This window comes from Podarcis bocagei, assembly GCF_964188305.1.
Source record: "Podarcis bocagei genome assembly, chromosome: W".
Taxonomy (NCBI): Eukaryota; Metazoa; Chordata; class Lepidosauria; order Squamata; family Lacertidae; genus Podarcis; species Podarcis bocagei.
In genome coordinates this window covers 36,361,705-36,375,671 of record NC_138131.1, presented here as the reverse complement: position 1 = coordinate 36,375,671, position 13,967 = coordinate 36,361,705, and positions in this window count along the sequence as shown.

Below are 13,967 nucleotides of genomic sequence, written 5' to 3'. Positions count from 1 at the left end.
TCTGATCGAAGGCAGGCACTTAATAGATCTGTTAATTAATTATATTTTCATTTATACGTGACCTTCAATTAAATTTGTTTTATCCAGGGCTTTAGTTTAAATAGATCTGTTGATTAATTAGATTTCCGGATTAAAGTGCCCTGGAGCGCCAGGCACCTTGCATAAATCACCCTAATGCCTGTGAAGACGCTGCTAAAAGTTGCCGGCACGCCCGGGGATTCCCCTGTTCTCGCGGGGGCAAAAGGCAAGCACCCGCGAGTGGAGTGTGTGGGAGGGGTTAGCCCGCAACCCCCTCTCCTCTCTAGCTCGGAAATGGCTTTGCGCTTACTTCATGTCGTGTTCTTTGCTGTTAATGCACATTGACACAGAAATCGCAAAGTGTGTGTGTCAGAGCTGCCCGAGGTCCCAGCTCACAAAGGACCAACACCAGTCCGTTGTTATATACAAAAGTCTTTATTGAAGTTCAGTTTCATCTTCACAACCGTAGCGCGCAGCTCTACGTCTGAAACTCTAGACCGTCGAAGCTCCGTCTGAATCTCCTCCCCCCAGACACCAGTTTAAGACTCTAGCCTTGCTCCACCTCTTCCTTTGCTCTTTCCTCCTCTGGCTCCGCCTGTCAGCTGGGGTCTCGCCCTTCCTAGACTCATCTGACGCTGAGTCCCCTGAGTCTTCCCCCTGCCTCCGGCGGGCTTTAGGACCTGCCTCCCAATCCGGGTTTTCTGCTGTCCCCCGCGCCTGTACATTCGAACTTGGTGCGCGCACACAGCCGGCAACCTTCCTCCTGACCGTTACACTGCTCCTGTCACTGCTTCCCCCTTCGGGGAGGCTAGCTGGACCTGACCTCCCCTCCGTTCCAACACTCTCCGATAGAGGCATGGTCAGCCCTGACTCATCTTTATCCCTGCTGGAGGAGATGCTGGTCCTGACACCTGGGACTCTTCCCCCCCACTACGCTCTGGTGGGGAAGCTGGTCCTGATCTCCCGCTGCTGCTTTGGGAGTCCCCGCTGGCCCCTTGTTTCTGGTGTGTTCCCCCTGGGACCCCCCCTTGCCCTGACCATCGGCGCCTCCTTCTGGGAATCTTCTGATTCGCTGGAGAAGCTCATGGAATCTCTCGGGTCGCTGTCATACTCCCCTACGCTGCTCTCAGATTCTTCCCCTTCGCTCTCCATTTCCTCTCTCCCCTGTACCTCTGTTCCTGAGCCCCTGACATCCATCCCCCCTCGAAGCCCCCCTTCCCCCCTCCTCCCCTTCGGGTGCGGGTTCCGGGTGCTCCAGTGCTGTGGGGGTGAGTGCGGGATACCGTTCCTTCCCCCTGGTGTGTAGCCGGCCAGCTGGATCTGGCCAGCCCGTAATGGGCTCGTCGACGTCGATCTCCTCTGCTTCCATCTCTCTGCATTCGTGTTCGAACCCAAGGTCCTCCCCCAACACGTCCATGTCCGTCTCTCCCCCTGTTACCTCGGGTGATGCTGCATGCCAGGGCCCCCTTAGCAGTTCCCTGCTCCACCCCACCTCCTTATATACTCTACCCAAATGCTGACATGCCTTAATCAAATACAACTCAGCAGCACCTGCTACGTTTCACAGCTGTAAAGCTGGGTCTCGTTATCTTGCTCTGGCCCTTGCTCTGGCCCCTTAAAGACATACACATGGAGTGGAACAATGATGAACCTTTACATTTAAAGGAACCATTCAACATACTGTGCCACCCGAGGAGCCAATGGAGATTGGAGGAGCGCGCGCGTGCGGGTTTTCAAACTCCAGCGAGGTGCGTAAGAAGGAGGGGGAAACCAGTAAGAGGTGTTTCCTATGCCAGCAGCTGGGACATTTTGCCAGATTATGCCCTCAGAAGAAGGCGTGGCAAGGAATGGTGGGGGCAGTGGGGAGTGAGGAGGAAAAAAAAGAGGCTCCGGGAAACGGCCGTGCTTGGCTGCAGGAAGGAGGGCACAGCAGCCAGGCGAGCAACCAGTAGAAGTGCCCAAACCAGACCCTCCCCGAGCAGCCATCGTCATAGAGGTGGTGCTAGAACTCCCAAACGGACACCCCATCAAAGTGAAGGCGCTGCTGGATTCAGGCAGCTCTTGCAACTTCTTTAGCAAGGATTTTGCGCTAGAACACCAGCTACAGGTGGTGCCTCTAGAACATCCCCTGCAAGTAACCACGATTGATGGGAGAGAACTTTTGGGAGGGGAAGTGACCCACCAGACCCCGCCCATGAAAATGACAGTTTCCAGACACACTGAGACCATTGCCTTCCACGTAGCCACCCTGGCAGGACCACCCATCATACTGGGAATGAGTTGGCTGGCACTTCACGACCCAGTAGTAGGGTGGCATCAGCGGACAGTCACCTTTGGGTCGGCCCACTGCGTAGAGCATTGCCACGGAGGGGAAACCCCGAGGATGGCAGTAGCCAGGGTGGCAGGGATGGCAGTAGGGGAAAAAGGGAAGATACCACCTCAGTATGCGGACTTGGAAGAAGTCTTCAGCGAGAAGGAGGCGGATCGGCTACCCCCCCACAAGCCCTTTGACTGCCAGATCAACTTGCTCCCAGACGCTCAGCTGCCAGTGGGCAAGCTGTACGCCATGTCAGATAGGGAGATGCAGGAATTGTGGAAGTTTATTGACAAGAACCTGAAGCGAGGGTTCATAAGGGAATCGAGGGCGGTGGGGGGTAGTCCAGTGTTCTTTGTGGACAAGCGAGACTCCCATGAGCCCAGGTTCGTAGTGGACTACCGTGGGTTGAACAGGGTGTCGGAAGCAGTGACCTTCCCAATGCCCAGAACTGATGAAATCTTGGCCAGGGTAAGGAAGGGGAAGATTTTTACCAAGCTGGACCTTCGGGGGGCGTACAACTTGATAAGGATGAGGGAGGGGGATGAATGGAAAACCACCATGTTCACCCCTCTGGGAGCCTTTGAGTACTTAGTTATGCCCTTCGGACTCCAATTGTGAATTGTGTGGCCTTCCTGGACGACGTACTTATCTACTCAGAGAACGAGGAGCAGCATGTGAAAGATGTCAGGGAAGTGCTGAAAAGGCTGCAGGAGCATCAGCTGTGGGTCAAACTGGAGAAATGCCAATTCCATGCACGAGAGGTGGAGTTCCTGGGCTACAGGTTGTCAGACAAGGGCTTGGCCATGGACCCAGGCAAGGTGCAGGCCGTGCTAGAATGGAAGCCCCCCAAGAACAGGAAGGACGTGCAGAGGTTCTTGGGGTTTGCAAATTTCTACAGGAAGTTCATCAAGAACTTCGCCCATCTAACGGCACCCATAACGGATTGTCTCAGCAGTAAGAAGAAGTTCGAATGGACAGAAGAGGCACAGCGTTCCTTTGAAAAGCTTAAGAGGGCTTTCGCGTCGGAAGAGCAGCTCCTACATGTGGATCTGCAGAAGCCGATGAGGCTAGAGACGGACGCGCCAGACAGAGCTGTGGGGGGCATATTGCTCCAGCAGGAAAATGGGGAACAGTGGAAGCCGTGTGCCTTCTTTTCCAGGAAGCTGAACAAGTCAGAGCAAAACTATACAGTGTACGATCGGGAACTACTGGCAATGAACGGCAAGAGTGATCAACCAATGACAAGTGCGGTGGGCTCAAGAGATTTCCAAGTTTAATTTTGAGATTAGGTACGTGCCTGGGAAGGAAAATGTCAGAGCAGACGCCCTCTCTCGCAAGCCTGAATACGAGGAAGGGGAGGGAGGACCAGAAGCACGACATGTCATTCCCGAGGACAGATGGGTGTGTGGGGGAGTGTTCGTCGGGAGGCAAGAGCTGGCCGGTCTGACGAGGGATGATCAGGATGCACAAACCAAGATCCGGGAAATTGGTATCACTGTTGCGTGCTCGCATGCGGTGACTGCAGAAGAAACAGCAAAGCTGTTTGTAGAGCATGTTTTTAGGTTGCATGCCCCCCCCCCTTGAGGATTTTATCCGACAGAGGCTGGCAGTTCACGTCCAGATTCTGGAGGAAGCTGATGACATCAATACCAGGGAAGATTCTGGAACAGATCATTAAGAAAACAGTCTGTGAGCACCTAGAAAGGAATGCTGTGATCACCAATAGTCAGCATGGATTTCTGAAAAATAAGTCATGTCAGACTAACCTGATCTCGTTTTTTGACAGAATTACAAGCCTGGTAGATGAAGGGAACTCAGTGGATATAGCCTACCTTGATTTCAGTAAGGCATTTGATAAGGTGCCCCATGATGTTCTTGTAAAGAAGCTGGTAAAATGCGGTCTTGACTATGCTACCACTCAGTGGATTTGTAACTGGCTGACTGACCGAACCCAAAGGGTGCTCATCAATGGTTCCTCTTCATCCTGGAGAAGAGTGACTAGTGGGGTGCCACAGGGTTCTGTCTTGGGCCCGGTCTTATTCAACATCTTTATCAACGACTTGGATGATGGACTCAAGGGCATCCTGATCAAATTTGCAGATGACACCTGTCAGGGGTACAGGGACAGAGGCACAGGGAAGGCAGGAAATGGAGAGCGATGGAGAGGAATCCCAGGAGAGCGAGGAAGAGGATAGCAATGACGCAGGGGATTCCATGAGTCTCTCCAGCGAATCAGAGGATTCCCAGAAAGGGGCGCCTGTGGTAAGGGCAAGGGGAGCCCCGGGGGGAAAGTGTCAGGAGCGGGGGGCCAGCAGGGGACCCCAAAGCGGCAGCTGGGAATCAGGGCCAGCCTCCCCACCAGAGCGCAGCGAGGGAGGGGGAGGGTCCAGTGTGTCAGAGGGAGCAGCTCCGGCGACAGAGAAAGGGGAGGGATCAGAGCAAGCCGTTCTCCCGGAAGGGGAGGAAAGCAGTGAGGGGAGTAGCATAACTGTCAAAAGGAAGGTCAGAAGTTGGGCGCGCGCGCCAAGTTCAAATGAGGAGGCGCGCGGGAGAACAGGGAGCCCGGAGGAGGAGGGGCCAGGACCCAAAGCCCACAGGAGGGGGCAGGAGCAGTCTGGAGACTCCGCTTCAGGAGAAAGCAGGAGGGGAGGAACCCCGACGGGCAGAAAGACCCTGCGGAAAAGGAAAGAGAGAAAGAGGTGGGGCAGCGTTAGCTTATTAAACTGGTGTAGGGGTGGGACCGATTCAGAGGGGACTTCAAACGTCTAGGCTAAGAGACGCGGGGCTGCACGCCTCGGTTGTGGAACCCATAATGAACTGCAATAAACACCCTTGTATATAAGAAGAGCTTGGCGTTGGTCTTTTGTGAGCTGAGACCTGAGGCAGCCCTGACAACACCAAACTGGGAGGGGTGGCTAACACCCCAGAGGACAGGATCACACTTCAAAACGACCTTGACAGATTAGAAAACTGGGCCAAAACAAACAAGATGAATTTTAACAGGGATAAATGTAAAGTATTGCACTTGGGCAAAAAAAATGAGAGGCACAAATACAAGATGGGTGACACCTGGCTTGAGAGCAGTACATGTGAAAAGGATCTAGGAGTCTTGGTTGACCACAAACTTGACATGAGCCAACAGTGTGACACGGCAGCTAAAAAAGCCAATGCAATTCTGGGCCTCATCAATAGGAGTATAGCATCTAGATCAAGGGAAGTAATAGTGCCACTGTATTCTGCTCTGGTCAGACCTCACCTGGAGTACTGTGTCCAGTTCTGGGCACCACAATTCAAGAAGGACACTGACAAACTGGAACGTGTCCAGAGGAGGGCAACCAAAATGGTCAAAGGCCTGGAAACGATGCCTTATGAGGAACGGCTAAGGGAGCTGGGCATGTTTAGCCTGGAGAAGAGGAGGTTAAGGGGTGATATGATAGCCATGTTCAAATATATAAAAGGATGTCACATAGAGGAGGGAGAAAGGTTGTTTTCTGCTGCTCCAGAGAAGCGGACACGGAGCAATGGAGCCAAACTACAAGAAAGAAGATTCCACCTAAACATTAGGAAGAACTTCCTGACAGTAAGAGCTGTTCGACAGTGGAATTTGCTGCCAAGGAGTGTGGTGGAGTCTCCTACTTTGGAGGTCTTTAAGCAGAGGCTTGACAACCATATGTCAGGAGTGCTCTGATGGTGTTTCCTGCTTGGCAGGGGGTTGGACTCGATGGCCCTTGTGGTCTCTTCCAACTCTATGATTCTATGATTCTATGCGCCTGCTGGACGTCGAGGTTAGTTTCTCGACGGCCAGACATCCAGAAACCAACGGACAAGCAGAGAGAGCTAACAGCATACTTCAACAATATCTACGCTGCTACGTCAACGAGAGGGAGAATGATTGGGTGGACAACTTAGCGCTGGCTGAGTTTGCATACAATAACGCAGAACATGTGTCCACAGGGATGAGTCAGTTTATGGCGAATTACGGGTGTCACCCCAGGGCTTTCCCAGGGGAAGGGGAGGGAAGTTGGAGTGTTCCTGCAGCTGAAAAATTTGTGGAAGAGATGGAGGTTTTACACCAACAGCTTAAGCTAAACCTGGAAAGGGCCAAGGAAGAGTACAAGAGGCAGGCAGACAAGCACCGCAGAGAGGGAGAAACCATTAGAGTGGGGGACCGGTTGTGGTTGTCTACCAAAGGGTTACCTTTCAAAGGAGGGTGCAAGAAACTACGGCCAAAGAGACTGGGACCGTTCGAAGTAGCCCAGCAAGTTAACCCGGTGGCCTTTAGGCTCAAATTGCCATCTCACATGAAACTGCACCCCGTGTTCCATAGGTCCTTACTCTCACTGTTCAGGGAGGGGAGGGAATTTCTGGGTCAGCAAAGTGAAACACCCTTGCATCCACAGATGGAGGAAAGGGAACTCAGTGGCCATGCAGCTGAAATTCTCGATTCCAGGTGGAGAGGGGGGCGAGTGGAATATTTGGTGGCGTGGGAGGGGGAGTCAGAAGCGGAAAACACATGGGTCACAGCAGAAGAGATTAGGGATGAGTATCTGCAGGAGGAGTTTCATAGCAGGTATCCGAGAAAGCCCAAACCACCAGAGAGATTATGGGGGGAGCAATTTGGCACCACCGATGAAGAGGAAGAGTTTGAGGGTTTTCCCGCCTCCGACCAGGAGGAAGGGGAATTATCCGAAGAAGAATCCGACTGGGGAGATTGGGGAGAGAGGAGAGACAGCAGCAAATGGAGAGGGATGTTTGAATCATCAGATGGACGGGAGAGTTCCTTCCGGGGGCTTCCTGCATCACCGTCCGAGGAAAGGACGGGGGAGGGGGAGGGCCCTGGGAGTGAAGTGGATGTCAGGGAACTGACATCAGAGCATAGTGGAGAGGCGAGGCTCCCAGATTCTGCAGGAGAGGGGATTAGTAAGGGAAGAGAGAGAACGTCCTCTGGGAAAAGAAGTCCAGGTGACACCAGGAAGAAGGGAGAGGCAGAGAGCAGTTTGGAGGGGAGGCTCCGAGACTCTTCCAGTGAAGTCAGTGGGGAGGGTGGAGGACCACCACTCGGCACGCCCACTCTGCGCAGAAGGCTTCCGCGCAGAGAGGTGAGGCGAAGGTTGTCCGTTAAGGAATTCTTATGCTGGAGGAAATTTAGGAGACGCCCACTCACGGATTCTGCTAGCGACTGAGCAGCAGCGCCAAGGCTGTTCAGTCAGGGAAAGACACAACCGACACTAAGCAGTTTGGAACAGCTAGAGGTTTACACACAAGCAACCCCAATTCCCGTGACAGCAATTCGTGAGTCCCTTACGTTGCTTGTGTGCAAGAGGACCAGGGTACAATCATGAGTCAAACCGGAGGAGCTGGCGCAGGAGAGGGGGCCAAAGGCGGACAGAGTCTGGAGGAGAGAAACCGAGACTTGGAGCAGCAACTGGCTCTACTAGCGGCGCGGCTGGATGAAAGGAGGACACATGATGCCCAGGGGAAGATTACCCCCATCTCAAGAAAGGTACCGGGACTTGTGCAGAAGTTTGGGGGCAACCCCAGAGATTATAACGCTTTTAAGACAGAAGTGCAGTATGCGCTGGAGCTGTAGTACGATGACTTTGCCCACGATGGGGGAAGAGTCGCTTTCGTGGTGGGGCACCTGGAGGGGCGGGCCAGAGATTGGGTTCGACCCTTAATGGCAGCGGAGAACGCGGCCTTGAAGGACCTGAGAAAGTTTTTTAGCGCGATGGATCACATGTTCTCGAGCGATGTTGAACTGAGCGTGACGCGCAAAGAACTGATGGGGTGCAAACAAGGAAACCAGTCAGTGAGAGAGTACTGGTTGAGATTTGCTATGCTGATCCATAAACTTGGGTGGGATCTGAGTTCGGAACCTATTCAAATGTTGTTTGAGGAGGGCTTATCCCCTTGGGTGAGAGACGAACTTTCCTGCTCACCCTGCCCGGAATCGATGGACCAGCTGACCAAGTTGGCGCTCGCTGTAGGAGTCCGACAAGAGACGCGCGCTCTGGAAAGGCGGGAAGGGAGAGCAGAGCGTTGGCATGACAACCGCATTCCAGACATGCCAACGTCTACTGTGCCACCCGAGGAGCCAATGGAGATTGGAGAAGCGAGCGTGCGCGGGTTTTCAAACTCCAGCGAGGCGCGTAAGAAGGAGGGGAAAACCAGTAAGAGGTGTTTCCTATGGCAGCAGCCGGGACATTTGGCCAGAGCCTGCCCTCAGAGGAAGGCGTGGCAAGGAATGGTGGGGGCAGTGGGGAGTGAGGAGGAAAAAAAAGAGGCGCCGGGAAACGGCCATGCTTGGCTGCAGGAAGGAGGGCACAGCAGCCAGGCGAGCAACCAGTAGAAGTGCCCAAACCAGACCCTCCCCGAGCAGCCATCGTCATAGAGGTGGTGCTAGAACTCCCAAACGGACACCCCATCAAAGTGAAGGCGCTGCTGGATTCAGGCAGCTCTTGCAACTTCTTTAGCAAGGATTTTGCGCTAGAACACCAGCTACAGGTGGTGCCTCTAGAACATCCCCTGCAAGTAACCACGATAGATGGGAGAGAACTTTTGGGAGGGGAAGTAACCAACCAGACCCCTCCCATGAAAATGACAGTTCCCAGACACACTGAGACCATTGCCTTTCACGTAGCCACCTTAGCAGGACCACCCATCATACTGGGAATGAGTTGGCTGGCACTGCACGACCCAGTAGTAGGGTGGCACCAGCGGACAGTCACCTTTGGGTCAGCTCACTGCGTAGAGCATTGCCACGGAGGGGAAACCCCGAGGATGGCAGTAGCCAGGGTGGCAGGGATGGTGGTGGGAGAAAAGGGGAGGCTACCACCTCAGTATGCAGACCTGGAAGAAGTCTTCAGCGAGAGAGAGGCGGATAGACTACCCCCTCACTGGCCCTTTGACTGTCAGATCAACCTACTCCCAGGGGCTCAGTTACCAGTGGGTAAGCTGTACGCCATGTCAGACAGGGAGATGCAGGAGTTGCGGAAGTTCATTGACAAGAATCTGAAGAGGGGCTTTATACGTGAATCAAGGGCGGTGGGGGCAGTCCAGTGTTCTTTGTGGACAAAAGAGACTCCAAAGAGCCCCGCTTGGTCGTAGATTACAGGTCCGTGAACCGGGTGTCGGAACCGGTGACCTTCCCAATGCCCAGGACTGATGACATTTTGGCCAGGGTAAGGAAAGGGAAGGTTTTTACCAAGTTGGACCTTCGGGGGGCGTATAATTTGATAAGGATGAGGGAGGGGGATGAATGGAAAACCACCATGTTCACCCCTCTGGGGGCCTTTGAGTATCTCGTTATGCCCTTCGGATGACAATCGGGATCCAGCACATTTCAAGCTTTCATGCACCAGGTGCTGGGGTCCCTGCTGTACAAGAATTGTGTGGCCTTCCTGGACGACGTACTTATCTACTCAGAGAACGAGGAGCAGCATGTGAAAGATGTCAGGGAAGTGCTGAAAAGGCTGCAGGAGCATCAGCTGTGGGTCAAACTGGAGAAATGCCAATTCCATGCACGAGAGGTGGAGTTCCTGGGCTACAGGTTGTCAGACAAAGGTCTGGCAATGGACCCAGGCAAGGTGCAGGCCGTGCTAGAATGGAAGCCTCCCAAGAACCGGAAGGACGTGCAGAGGTTCTTGGGGTTTGCAAATTTCTACAGGAAGTTCATCAAGAACTTCGCCCATCTAACGGCACCCATAACGGATTGTCTCAGCAGCAAGAAGAAGTTCGAATGGACGGAGGAGGCCCAGCGTTCCTTTGAAAAGCTTAAGAGGGCGTTCGCGTCGGAAGAGCAGCTCCTGCACGTGGATCTGCGGAAGCCGATAAGGCTAGAGACGGACGCGCCAGACAGAGCTGTAGGGGGGATATTGCTTCAGCAGGCAAATGGGGAGTGGAAACCGTGTGCCTTCTTTTCCAGGAAGCTTAACAAGTCGGAGCAAAACTACACAGTGTACGATCGAGAACTGCTGGCAATTCACGAGGCTTTTCGACGGTGGCGACATTTTCTCATAGGCGCACAGCACAAAGTCCAGGTGTGTACTGACCACAAGAACCTGGAGTATTGGAGAACGGCAAGAGTGCTCAACCAACGACAGGTGCGGGGGGCTCAAGAGTTTTCCAAGTTTAATTTTGAAATTAGGTACGTGCCTGGGAAGGAAAATGTCAGAGCAGATGCCCTCTCTCGCAAGCCTGAATACGAGGAAGGGGAGGGAGGACCAGAAGCACGTTATGTCATACCCGAGGACAGGTGTGGGGGGGGGAGTGTTCGTAGGGAGGCAAGAGCTGGCCGGTCTGACGAGGGATGATCAGTATGCACAAACCAAGATCCGGGAAATTGGTATCACTGGGGAAACTCAGGGGGGGGGTTCGAAGTAAAGGACGGGGCACTGTACTATAAGGGTGCATTGTACATACCTGAGGGGGATTTGAGGAGCAGAATACTCAAGCAATTGCATGACAACCCCACGGCAGGACATTTTGGACAACATAAGACAATGCTACTGGTCACCAGGCAGTTTTGGTGGCCACGGGTGAGGGAAGATGTGAAGGAGTATGTACGTGGGTGCCAGTGCTGCCAGAGAGCGAAGGGGGAGAGGACAGCACCTGCGGGGTTACTGGAGCCCTTACCCACACCAGAGAGGCCATGGGAGGTGGTATCAATTGACTTTATGACGGATTTACCAAAAGCCAGGGGGAAAACGGCAGTAATAGTGGTAGTTGACTTGATGACCAAAATGTGCCATTTTATTGCGTGCTCGCATGCGGTGACTGCAGAAGAAACAGCAAAGCTGTTTGTAGAGCATGTTTTCAGGTTGCATGGCGCCCCCTTGAGGATTTTATCCGACAGAGGACGGCAATTCACGACCAGATTCTGGAGGAAGCTTATGAGTCTGCTGGACGTCGAGGTTGGGTTCTCAACGGCCAGACATCCCGAAACCAACGGACAAGCAGAGAGAGCGAACAGTGTACTTCAACAATATCTACGCTGCTACGTCAGCGAGAGGGAGAAGGATTGGGTGGACAACTTAGCGCTGGCTGAGTTTGCATACAATAACGCAGAACATGTGTCTACAGGGATGAGTCCGTTTATGGCGAATTACGGGTGTCACCCCAGGGCTTTCCCAGGGGAAGGGGAGGGAAGTTGGAGTGTTCTCGCAGCTGAAAAATTTGTGGAAGAGATTCTTGGAGTTTATTAGTCTGACGTGACCCCCGCTAATTGATTTGCGATCCTCAATTAGCGATTTATGGCCGCCCGGCACACTTCCGCTCCGCAGCTCTCAGTCACGCCTCAGCAGAGTTTAACACAGCGGTGAAAAACTGTCACGTAGCTTGGCTTAGCTTCCAGACAAACACACACAGTACAGGTTTGTCTATTTACAGTCGTTTATTCCAACAAATCTCCGGAAAAACCAGGACTGCTTGCAGCCATGACAAAACTGCTTCTTTCCCCTCAGAGCACAGAGTGAGAATAGCAAACTCCTCCCAAACTCCTCCCAGCTTCGAAAACTGACGTCAGAATGGTGTGGCATCATGGGAACAACTTAACCTGTTAAGTTCCAAACTCAACAGAGATGGAGGCTTTACACCAACATCTTAAGTTAAACCTGGAAAGGGCCAAGGAAGAGTACAAGAGGCAGGCTGACAAGCACCGCAGGGAGGGAGAAACCATAAGAGTGGGAGACCAGGTGTGGTTGTCTACCAAAGGGTTACCGTTCAAAGGAGGGTGCAAGAAGCTACGGCCAAAGAGACTGGGACCGTTCGAAGTAGCCCAGCAAGTTAACCCGGTGGCCTTTAGACTCAAATTGCCATCTCACATGAAACTGCACCCCGTGTTCCACAGGTCCTTACTCTCACCGTTCAGGGAAGGGAGGGAATTTCTGGGTCAGCGAAGTGAAACACCCTTGCATCCACAGATGGAGGAAAGGGAACTCAGTGACCATGCAGCTGAAATTCTCGATTCCAGGTGGAAAGGGGGGCGAGTGGAGTATTTGGTGGCGTGGGAGGGGGAGCCAGCAGAGGAAAATGCATGGGTCCCAGCAGAAGAGATTAGGAATGAGTATCTGCAGGAGGAGTTTCATAGCAGGTTTCCGAGAAAGGTTTCCGAGAGGTTCTGGGGGGAGCAATTGGGCACCACCGATGAAGAGGAAGATTTTGAGGGTTTTCCCGCCTCCGAAGAGGAGGAAGGGGAAGTGTCAGAAGAAGAATCCGACTGGGGAGATTGGGGAGAGAGAAGAGACAGCAGCAAATGGAGAGGGGTGTTTGAATCATCAGATGGAGGGGAGAGTTCCTTCCGGGGGTTTCCTGCATCACCGTCCGAGGAAAGGACGGGGGGGTGGGAGGGCCCTGGGAGGGAGGTGGATGTCAGGGAACTGACATCGGAGCAGAGGGGAGAAGCGAGGCTCCGGGACTCTGCAGGAGAGGGGACGAGTAAGGGAAGAGAGAGAACGTCATCTGGGGAAGGAAGTCCAGGGGACACCAGGAAGAAGGGAGAGGCGGAGAGCAGCTCGGAGGTGAGGCTCCGAGACTCTTCCAGTGAAGTCAGTGAGGAGGGTGGAGGACCACCACTCGGCACGCCAACTCTGCGCATAAGGCTTCCGCGCAGAGATGCGAGGCGGAGGTTGTCCGTTAAGGAATTCTTATGCTGGAGGAAATTTAGGAGACACCCATTCACGGATTCTGCTAGCGACTGAGCAGCAGCGCCAAGGCTGCTCAGTCAGGGAAAGACACAACCGACCCTAAGCAGTTTGGAACAGCTAGAGGTTTACACACAAGCAACCCCAAATCCCGTGACAACGAATAAGCTTTGATTGGGCTTTTTTCAATTCGCATGGTGTTATTTCGGTGTGCACCAGAATCACCCCCAACCAAAGCAAAAATGCCTTTTGTTTCCATCTACATAAAAAGAAGATGATAAAGCTCTGATTGGGCTTATTTCAAATTGGTGTTTTTGGGGTTAGAATGCACATTCACACAAAAATCGCAGAAATGTTTGTTACCAGCCCAAATCAAGCATAGGTGTTTTGGTTCCCTCTCAATAGAAAAAGGACGAATAAGCTTCGATTGCTCTTTCGGTGTTCATTCACCCACAAATAGCAAAGCGGTGTAATAAGCCTAAACAAAGCCAAACAGGTTGTTTTGGTTTCGAACTACATAGAAAGAAGAATCTTGGATTGCGCTTACTTCATGTCGTGTTCTTTGCTGTTAATGCACATTGACACAGAAATCGCAGTGTGTGCAATGAGACCAAAATAACGCAACACCATCTTTTCGCTTCCATATGCGTAGAAAGAAGTCGAATAAGCTTTGATTGGGCGTTTTTCAATTCGCATGGTGTTATTTGGGTGTGCGCCAGAATCAGCCCAAACGAAAGCAAATAGGTATTTTGGGTTCCATCTACATAAAAAGAAGATGATAAAGCTCTGATTGGGCTTATTTCAAATTGGTGTTTTGGGGGTTAGAATGCACATTCACCCAAAAATGGCAGAGTGACATGTTTATTATCAGCCCAAATCAAGCATAGGTGTTTTGGTTCCATCTCAATAGAAAAAGGACGAATAAGCTTTGATTGCTCTTTCGGTGTTCATTCACCCACAAATAGCAAAGCGAAGTGTAATAAGCCTAAAGA